The sequence below is a fragment of the Astyanax mexicanus genome, chromosome 1, assembly GCF_023375975.1.
Source record: "Astyanax mexicanus isolate ESR-SI-001 chromosome 1, AstMex3_surface, whole genome shotgun sequence".
In the NCBI taxonomy this organism is placed as follows: Eukaryota; Metazoa; Chordata; class Actinopteri; order Characiformes; family Acestrorhamphidae; genus Astyanax; species Astyanax mexicanus.
Window position 1 is genome coordinate 34,463,561 of NC_064408.1, and position 11,807 is coordinate 34,475,367.

An 11,807-nucleotide genomic window follows, 5' to 3' on the forward strand; every position below is an offset into this window, starting at 1 on the left:
CACATAGCATTAGCTAAGTTAAAGTAGCCGGTTAGCGTTAGCTAAAATAAAGTAGCTGGTTATTGTTAGCTGAGCTAAAATATCTGGTTAATAGCTGAGCTAAAGTAGCCAATTAGCGTTAGCTGAGATAAAGTAGCTGGTTAGCATTATCTGAGATTAGCGTTAGAGCTGAGCTTAAGTAGCAGATTAGTGTTAGCTGATCTAAAGTAGTCGGTAGCTTTAGATGAGCTAAAGTAGCTGGTTAGCATTGGCTGAGTTAAAGTAGCTGATTAGCATTAGCTAAGCTAAAGTGCCAGTTAGTGTTAGCTGAGCTAAAGTAGCTGGTTAGATTTAGCTAAGCTAAAGTACATGATCAGCGTTAGCTGAGTCAAAGTAGTCGCAAAGCGTTAGCTGAGCTAAAGTAGCCGGTTATCATTATCTGAGATAATGCTAAAAAATAATTAAGCACTACCACGCCCTTGGGCCGGGATACTCTCAATCATTTTGTGAATCAGCCAATCATGGGGTTACTCAGCTCTGCTGCTGTCTGTAGGTAGGATGATGGAATAGACACTAGAGAGAGCTGTAAGAACTCCACTGCAGAACAGATCTGACCAGAGCAGAGCCTGAGGAATTAATTCAATAATCTGACTCGTGCAAGCAGATATCGGTTGCCTGTGGTCTAAAAAATAATTAATAAAGTAATTGGCAAGATTAATCGGCTGGCTGATATATCGGTCGATCACTAGTGTGGTTTGAGTGTTGATTTTAAAGCTTTATTTGGTTTCCAGAAAAGAGCTATAAAGTTGTAACTTCATCATCATAATGATTACATTTTGTCACTGTCAGAAAAAAACCCTTATCTCCAAATTGGTAACTTTACAATAGAAGAAAACAAAAATATGTTTTATTTTCTAATTATGTATAAATAAATAAATCATTGTTTTCAAAAGCAGAATCCTAATCACTAATTGTGAAGTGTATTAATTAATTATTAACTTAATATTTGTACTTTATACATGTATTTTTTAAACTGGTAAATCATTACTTGGGGCCTTATTATAAAAGTTCAACTTTTTATTTATTAAGATATAGTTTACGAACAAAGTTTACACTCACACTTGGTAATTATGGGCAACCTAATTAACAAATAAAGATATTTTTATATTTTTATTAATTAATTACTTTAAATGTTAACACTAAGTAGATAGCAGATGTTTTATTAAAATAAGGTTATATTTTAAGGGTTTAAGATTGTGAAATCCTGCATTATTAGGTATTAGAAATGTGCAGAAAGTAAAAGAATCATTTAATTTACCACAGTTAACCTGATATTTTCAAACTATCAGTTGGGTAATCATAGAGACAACTTGCATTTATTCTGCAGATGATAAGGAAAGTTATCTCGGGTACAAAAACCTGCCAATTCATTTCTATTTTGTTTCAGGAACTTCCTCACCTCAAACATTACAACACACATGGTATAATAATACATACAGACATTCTTCCACACATATTCGCACAATAACAGAAAAGGTCAGCATGATAGGTGGGATTTAGAAAGCAGCGACCGTTATAGTAATATTTTGTTAAAATATAATAGAAAAATAGTTTCGTCATTTTCTAATTCTTAACTTAATAATAATGTGAATTCTGTTGAGAATCTAATAGAGTTTTAACCGATTTAACAGTTAGATAATCTGTAGGAGGACAATCAAAATAAGTAAATTATTGTCATTCCTTCTGATTGAATATAGTACTTTATACTGTATGCTTAACTAACAGTATAAATATAATCAAATATAAAAGTTCTGGAAAAGAGACCACTTTAGTTTCTGAATCAGTTTCTCTGATTTTGCTATTTATAGGTATATGTTTAAGTAAAATAAACTACAGACAACATTTCTCCCAAAAAAATATTGTCATTTAGAGCATTTATTTACAGAAAATGAGAAATGGCTCAAATAACAAAAAAGATGCAGAGCTTTCAGACCTTAAATAATGCAAAGAAAATAAGTTCTTATTCATAAAGTTTTCAGAGATCGGTAATCTATATTTGGTGGAATAACCCTGGTTTTTATTCACAGTTTTCACGCATCTTGGCACGTTCTCCTCCACCACCATTACACCTGAAACTGCATTTATTGTTATTCTTAGTGCTGGAAGTCTTTTAAGAAATGGCAACATTATTAAGTGCTAAATGCTTTACCCTCCTAACCCTTTTTTGAGAATGTGTTACAGGCCTGAATTGCAGGAATGTATGCATATTAACAACACATAAAACATAAAATAACAGCAATGGATTTTTTTTTTCAAACTGTCCCAACATTTTGAATTTGAGGTTGTAGTTTTCTGATGTTTAATTTATATAAGCTTATATGTTTAGACTTTAAAGATGAAAAAAACTACCAGTCCTGTTATAAGTTGCTAATGTACAGAAGGTAAGATGAGCCTAATACCTTTTATTCACCTCATATTACCTTAAAACTCTTTCTTAGATATGAGAGTTGAGACATTGTAGAGAAAACTTGCAGTCACTCTAGCATTGATAAGAAGAGTTATCATAGTTCCAAAATCATTCCAGCTCATTTAGACTGAACTTGCTCAACACAAAAGATTATATTCTGATTAAATTTATCTTAGCAGGTTGCACTGACCAGATGCTTCTGTTAGACATCAACAAGCTCCTGGCAGTTTTCTGTCTGAATTTTTGCACACACTTCCTGGCAGAACGGGTTGAATGGTTAGGTTCAATGTTTGTATTTTCTGATGCAGATATGCACAGTCCACAAATTGGCAATATGGTTGAAGTTAGCTTTGTTAGATTTGTTTAACATTTGGTACAATGTTTATAGGGTTAAATGGGTCAACTTTTACTTCTCTAAACATACCTCTTGACATTGTGGAAAAACAACTCCCCAGATAACTATTTTTGTAGAACATTTTCTTAACTTTACAGTTAATGTTTTAGGAACATTCAATCTGTCAAGTTTTTGGAATGTTCTCAAAATGTTTTTATTTTGGGAATGTTGGTTTTAAAGTTTCCATAAAGTTTGAATTCATCTAGCTAAAAATGTTTCATGAAAAACGTTCTAATAGTGTTTTGATGCAAACCATTATGTAACACATTTTCAGAACAATTTCCTTACTCCCTCATTAGTGTGCGCTATTTAGGGAGACACTATGTAGTTCACTAAGTAGTGGTGAAACAGGAGTGAATTTGCACACTAAGTTATCCTTATCATGCGCCAGCACTGGTCGCATAAGCACACAGGTGAGAGAGAGGGTTGAGCCGTGTTTAAAACTCCTTAAACAAACTGAACTGAGCTCTGAATTAAAGTTAGTGAAGCTCTGAGCTGATCATGAAGTAATTTCTCACATTAATAAACTACCTGACATTAACAGTGTACACCGGCTTGAAATGTTGCCAGATTGGGTGGTTTCATGCCAAATCTGGAGTTGTGTCTGAAATTGTCTGGAGGAGACTTGGACAGGTGGACAAAACTACCAAGTATTAAGGAAATTGAACTCATCAGTGTTGTAGTTAGATAGCTAACCTTGCAGAGACATAGCTTTTAGTCCTGCTAAAAGGACATTTGAATAAGATGTGTTTGTGTTCATTATTATATATGAGTATTTATTTCTTTCATTGCTTGCAAGCTTATTTTTATGTACTCTATTTTCTTTTCTTTGGTTCTCTTTTGGAGTATCCGGCCCGACGCAAATTCAACTTTCTCACTGATTCTTAAACATTGTTTTTCAGAATCTGCTGATATTGACTGAAATCCATGTGACCCTCAACTTTAACAAGATTCCCAGTATCTGCACTGAACACACAGCCCCACAGCATGATGGAACCACCACCACATTTTACTGTGGGGAGCAAGTGTTGGTTGGAATACTGTGTTCTTTTTCCGCCATGCATACCGCCCTCCAAATAACTTAATTTGTCTGTTTGTGGCTTGCACTCAGAAACAGCTTTTTCTGCATTACTCTTTTTTCTGCCTCTTCTTGGGCAAAGGGCGCTGAATAGCTGAACGATGCACAGTGACTCCATCTGCAGCTGTGATGGAAGGTGTTTATTGAAATGATTCATAATCAATGACGTGTGATAATTCATAAACAATGACGACTATTAATGATATTACTTTTTGTTCCATGCGATGATAATGTGTACTCAGTTTAACTGAACTTAACATTCTTCCCTCAGTGAGCATATCTAAGATGCTGAGTGAGAGTTTTTCTATCTGGGGAAAGCAGTGTGTGTCTATGTGTGTGTGCTAAGGAATGCACGTCACAGTTGTTCTGTCTACAAATTCTGGCGCCAGGGTCATCTTTCCTTCTGCTTGTGGTGTTTTGAGAACCAGCCTGATATGCTCACTAAGGGATTATGTCATACCACCTGTCAGAAGAAGTTGACGTGTCACAATGGTGGCACTGTGCCCATAATTGGGAAGCAAGATAGTAAGGGTGGGGTATAAAGAGAGCGTGGCACTCTTGCAAGGCAGGAGATCACTCTGTATTCATACGCGTGTCTTCTCAATAAATCTTGTTACTCATTCTGATCAAGACTCAGAGACCCTGAAGTTTCTTTCTTCCTGTCATTATTTTCCACCACACAGCAAGATGATGTTGTAGGTCTTTGGAGCTGGTCTGTGGGTTGACTATGACTATGATGTTCTCGCCATCTTTCTCCTCTGATTATCTGAGATTTTTCTTGTCCTGCCACTTCGGGTCTTAACTGGAACTGTGCCTGTGGTCTTCCATTTCCTCACTATGATCCTCACAGTGGAAACTGACATCTTAAATCTCTGAGATTGCTTTTTATATCCTTCTCTTAAACCATAATGTTGAACATTCTTTGTTTTCAGGTTATTTGAGAGTTCTGTTTTGAGGCTCCCATGTTGCCACTCTTTAGAGAAAATGCAAAGAGGAGGAAAACTTGCAATTGGCCACATTAACCCTTTCTCATGATTCCATTCACATGTGTATGTAGATCAGGGGTCAGTGAGCTTACCCATCAAATGTTGTTTTGCAATAATTAGAGCTAAAAGTATTTAGATCAATAAAATGACAAGGGTGCCCAAATTTATGCACCTGCCTAATTTTGTTTAAAGAATTATTGTACACTTTCTATAAATCTTGTAAACTTCTTAAATAATAAAAATACAGTAATTAAAAGAAATTACAAAATTAATTTTATTACCTAAACATTTTTTTTTATAATTTATTCATATAACACAGTTAAAACATTGAGTCTGATAACCTTTTTATGATAATCTGTTTGATGATATATTTGTTTTAATTATTTATTTGTTTAAATGAACAGGGACGACAAACAATCCATTACATACATTAAGATAACAATAACTACAAAACATATACATTAATAAATTCATACACATAGCTGGTATAAAATAATGTTATATAATTAATAATAATAATTAAACTTTAATTCTGTCCTCATAGAGACATGTGCGGTTTTGTTTCCTCACAGGAGCTGACTTTTTTGTTCCAATACCTTTGGAGGGGATTTTTTATTGTTTACATGTAAGCATGGATTATAACGACTTTGCAAGTTCTCCCACCAGAGATGGGTACTCGAGTTTGCAAATCACACTCGATTCGCACTTAAGTCGCAGACGCAGGAGTACAAGAGACACGTGGATGACTTTGTTGCTTGGTGCCGACTGAACCAACTGCAGTTGAACATATCCAAGACCAAGGAGATGGTGGTGGACTTCCGTAGGTCTGGACCACCCTTGCAGCCAGTTTCCATCGAGGGGGTTGATGTGGAGACAGTAAAGACCTACAAGTACCTTGGTCTGCAGCTGGACAACAAACTGGATTGGTCAACAAATACAGACACCCTGTACAGGAAGGGACAGAGCCGGCTCTATTTCTTGAGGAGACTGCGGTCCTTTAACATCTGTAAGAAGCTTCTGCAGATGTTCTACCAATCAATCGTGGCCAGCATTCTCTTCTACGCTGTGGTGTGCTGGGGAGGCAACATGAAGAGGAGAGATGCATCACGGCTGGACAAGCTGGTCAGGAGGGCCGGGGCAGTGGTTGGAATGGAGCTGGACTCTCTGGTTACAATAGCTGAGAGAAGGACTTTGGATAAACTGCTTTCTATCATGAACAATGATAGTCACCCACTTCACACCACCATCATGAAGCAGAGGAGTGTGTTCAGTGGCAGACTGCTGTCACAGAGCTGCACAACAGACAGACTCAGAAAATCCTTCATTCAGAGAGCCATCAGACTCTTTAAGTCTGACGGGATGCTGCTGACGACTGAGTTTAATCCAGGCACACCACTTGGACATTATTCAACAACTTAATTATTTATATTAACACTTCCCCAACCTCGCTTACATTAAAGTATACCTTACTCATGATTGGGTATTCACATTTTCACATTCTCTTTTTAGAACTGTCTTGTAACGTATGCATACTTATATTATATTATATTTCTATGTCACATCAGTCACTTTCGTAATCGATGTCATTGCACTTTACTCTGTTAATTATTTAATTATTTATGACCATTAGCAACATCTACTGCACTGCTCCGTTTACAGATAGATCCTTACCTTGTATAGTTAGGTTTTTTTTTATAGCCTTATATATTTTCTATTCTTCTGTGTTTTGATTTGTCTGAGTATGTTTCTTATTGTATTGTGTTGTTGCTGCTGGATGCCTAAATTTCCTTCGGGATAAATAAAGTATCTATCTATCTATCTATCTATCTATCTATCTATCTATCTATCTATCTATCTATCTATCTATCTATCTATCTATCTATCTATCTTTTTTGGTGTACGAATACTAAGGACTGATTTTATGTGGTACATGGCGCTCTGTTGTTAATTAACATTTAAATTATTTCACTAGAACTGCCAAACTGCCGCTGCTTCTTCTGTTCTAGGTGTTGTTTCATAGCGCTGGTAAAGCCTTAAATTCTGGCTGTTAAGCTGCTGTTTTGAGATTAGTACCACTTTGGTGGCTCTTAATCCGTGTATCATTCGTTCATTTGATATTCAATTGAGAATCAAAATCGGAAAATTAAAAAACCAATTCGTTTTTTCGTTTTTTCGTTTTTGAATATAATACCAAAAAACGAATAACGGCTTGTATTTTGTATTTTTATTTGGTTATCCAAACAAAAATTGGAAATTTAAAAAACGGACCAGGAGCCGAATTTGATTTTGATTTTGAACTTGACCCATTTGTGTGCCCCGGAAGTTACTGATTTGTTTATTCTTGGTGGGTTTCTGTTGCGCGGGAGTTCACTGCAGTGTTATCTACACAGTCTGTATTGCTGTAGGCAGCATGGCCGGACTGGAACCACATTCTGGCCTAATTAAAGATCTTTTTGAAGGTGGTAAGACGCATGAAGAGATTTCGTGCACGTTGCAGCAAATGGGGATCCAGCGATGTTCTGCAATGAGTGTTAGAAGGTTCTGTGTTCAACACGACCTTAAGCGAAAAAGACATGTATTTTCTGTTGTCATATCGTCTTCTTTCACTGCAACGCGTTTAGTTCCTCTGAACAAGATAAAACTCTCCATCCTCAACTCCATCCAAAGCCTACAGCAATACAGACTGTGTAGATAACACTGCAGTGAACTCCCGCGCAACAGAAACCCACCAAGAATAAACAAATCAGTAACTTCCGGGGCACACAAATGGGTCAAGTTCAAAATCAAAATCAAATTCGGCTCCTGGTCCGTTTTTTAAATTTCCAATTTTTGTTTGGATAACCAAATAAAAATACAAAATACAAGCCGTTATTCGTTTTTTGGAATTATATTCAAAAACGAAAAAACGAAAAAACGAATTGGTTTTTTAATTTTCCGATTTTGATTCTCAATTGAATATCAAATGAACGAATGATACACGGATTCTCTTAAATTGTTGTGTTTGTTCATTTCTTTTCTTTTTTTTTTGTTATTTCTTTGTTTGGTTTCTTTGTCAGATGATATATATACACACACACACACATATATATATATATATATATATATATTTTTTTTTTTTTTTGTAATATTACTTTATTATTTTTGTACATGTGTTTACTATTTCGTTTTTATCTTCTAGAATTTGTTAGATTATATTTCTTTTAGTATTTTGAGCTTAGTTTAGTTGGTTATTTTCCAATTTTATATCTATTTTTCTGTTTTTATTAAATGTTGTTATTAGCTTATTAGCTTTTAGCTTGTTGCTAGCTTCTTTGTTATTTAGCATACAGAACTTCTCACTGGTCTTTTAAATGAATGTTGAATTATTCATTTAACAGCTGTATCTAACTATTTTAAGCCAGACAGACACTGTGTGATTTTTTTAATCAGGTGCTGAGAGCTCATCTGCATGTTTGAATGGTTTGTACTGTAGGAAAATGCACGCGATTTATATGCTGACATTGTTGTCTAACTGGCAAGCTGTGAGACTGCACGCCATGCAGTCTGTAGGCAGTAGAAGAAGCGTCAAATCCCTGTGAGTCTGTGCGAGGTGTGCACCGATTAATCCACCTGCTGAGCTTTAAAAACGCAAATGAGCTGTAATTTTTGGATCAGCACAAAAATCAGTATGATTTGTTACATTGAACATAGTTCTACGTCACGTCACAGACTATTTTCTTCAACCGAACCTGACAGCCCGCCAGGAAAGCAGTGAAAATTCTCGGCCCAAATTCAGGAAACAGGTCAGTCAGGCTGGCATTCAGGTTCACGTTTTGCCTCGGGTTCAGGCAGACAATCTAAACTCTAGTATGCAGAACTATATTATTATTATTATTATTATTCATTTTTTATATTCCTTTAAAGAGCAGGATACTTTGACTTTTAATTCGCCAGAAGAGACTTGAGACTTGACTCGAAATCCTGACCAAAGACTTGTGAACATTTCTGTCTGCCACTTAGAAATCGTGGAGGGGTCTAAAATTTTTATCTTAGGTGCATGTCCACTGTGAGAGACATACCCACTGTAAAGCATGGGGGTGGAACCATCATGCTTTGGTGTGTTTTTCTGCACATGGGACAAGACGACTGCACTGTATTAAGGAGAGGATGACTGGGGCCATGTATTGCGAGATTTGGGGGTGTAGCCTCCTTCCCTCAGTTAGAGCATTGAAAACGGGTCGTGGCTGGGTCTTCCAAAATGACAATGACCCAAAGCACACAGCCAGGATAACCGAGAAGTGGCTCCGTAAGAAGCATATTAAGGTTCTGGAGTGGCCTAGCCAGTCTTCAGACCTAAACCCTATAGAAAATCTTTAGAGGGAGCTCAATCTCTCAAACAGCTCAAACAGCCCAGAAACCTGGCTGATCTGGAGAAGATCTGTGTGGAGGAATGGTCCTAAATCCCTGCTGCAGTGAGTGCAAACCTGGTGAAAAACTACAGGAAATGTTTGACCTCTGTAACTGCAAACAAAGGCTGTACCAAATATTAACAGTGATTTTCACAGGTGTTGAAAGGTGCATCAGTAACACACAAATAAAATATAAAGAAAAAGATGAAAATTTCAGACCCCTCCATGATTTCTAAGTGGGAGAACTTGCAAAGTTGCAGGGTGTTCAAATACTTATTTTCCTCACTGTATGTAGTGGTACAGTGAAATTGCCAGTAATTTATAATTGGTAGCTGATAAGAGGAGGAAGGGTCCTTCCTGTGAGACTTTGTTGCTCCAATCGTTTCTTATTTTGGGGGAGTTTTCTTGTCACTGTCACTGTCTGATTGCTCACTGGGGATCTTATAAAAGACAGTCTGGTGGAGCTGATTTCCTAAATAAGAGCGGGCACACTACGAGAGCAAACAGGAACTGAAGCTACACCAGACTGCGCTTTTTACTCCATTTTAACTGCAGCTACGCTGTAAGAGCAACAGCTAACACGCTTTTCAGGGCGCTTTTTCGGACAAGGCTGAGCGATTCTCACTTGAGCGGGGTGTGGCAAACCCCCTCATTCACACATTCTCTGTCTACACACCTCAGGGGTGTTACTCACGCTTTAAAAGACAGTCTGGTGGAGCTGATTTCCTATATCGCCCGCACCTGCGCGCAAATTCAGACTCCTATATCGTCACTCACACTCGCCGAGGCGTCAGCTGTTGTGTGAAGACCCTCTCGTGTGAAGACCTAACTCGGGTAAAGACCTGCGAGTCTACCTGCGCGAGTCCACCGAGCAAGGCCACTGACAAGGCAGCCCGTCCTACTGCCTCACAAAATGTGCTCCCATCACATTCCTGTCATCTCCGGTACGCACAGAAGGCGTAAAAACACACATAGGCACCAGGACCATACTAACCTGCGTCCTCTTAAGCAAGCCACGCCCACTACTACCTCATTCTCTGTTGGGCTGTGGAACTGCCAGTCGGCGGTTAATAAAGCAGATTTCATCGCCTCTTATGCAAATCATCTCTCACTACTACTACTGGCTCTGACCGAAACCTGGATTAAACCTGAAAACACTGCTACTCCGGCGGCACTTTCAAATAATTATTCCTTTAACCATACTTCTCGTCTCTCAGGACGAGGAGGTGGAACTGGCCTATTGCTCGCGAATGGCTTAAAATACACTCCACTATTACCTGCAAACTCATACAACTCGTTCGAGTATCATGCCACACTGGTTAATACTCCATCAAAACTTACTGCCGTTGTCATCTACCGTCCTCCTGGACAAATGGGCGAGTTCACACATGAACTTGACATGCTACTGTCTTCTATCCCCGAGCAAGATTGCCCCATGCTCATTCTAGGGGATATGAACATCCATCATAACAGTACCAGCTTCACAGACTTCTCATCCCTCATGCAGTCTTTCGATCTGGAGCAGGTCCCCAGCCCCCCAACACATAAAGCTGGCAAACATCTAGACCTGATCTTCACTCGTAACTGTGACACCGACTCTGTCACTCCTCTACACCTCTCAGACCACTTCTTCATGCAACTCAACGTTCGCATTTCGAAAAAACCCACAGCTACTCCTACTATGGTCTCGTTCCGCCGAAATCTTCAAGATCTCCCAGCAGACCAGTACTCCTCGCTGGTGACTGACAATATGCCTCCATTAGGCTCATTTTCATCACTCAATGTTAATGATGCCACTGATACTCTTTGCTCCACATTAAGCTCCTGTTTGGACGACCTCTGTCCTCAAACATCTCGAGCCATTAAACCAAGCAAACCGCAGCCATGGCTCAAAAATGACACGCTCAGGGAACTACGCTCCAAACTCAGAGCTGCTGAAAGAAAATGGCAAAAAAAGCAAAACCAGACAGACCTAAAAAACTACCAACTGCTTCTTTTTCAGCCAGCCTCACTGCTGCTAAAGCTGAATTCTATCACAAAAAAATCAGCTCCCTCACAGACTCCCAGAAACTATTTGCTACATTCAAAACACTACTCAACCCTCCACCTCCTCCTCAGGCTACCTGCCTTACAGCTGAAGCTCTTGCCTCATTCTTTACTGGGAAAGTGGCAGCTATCAGCAGACAGTTTACTAATGCGACATGTAGCAGTCTTACATCATGCTCTGCTGCCCGGTATCCCTCTACCGAAGTTGTCATTTTCTCCTCGTTCGCTCCTCTCACTGAGAACGAGACACTGGCTCTCCTAACGCGTAGCCGTCCTACTACGTGTCCACTTGACCCGATTCCTTCAGACCTTCTGCAAACCATTGCACCTGCAATCATTCCGGCTATTACTCACACGATCAATGCCTCTTCAACATCTGGTATGTTCCCGACTGCTTTTAAACAAGCACAGGTCACACCACTGCTTAAAAAGCCTTCTCTCAACCCTGCCCAGGTTGATAACTACAGAC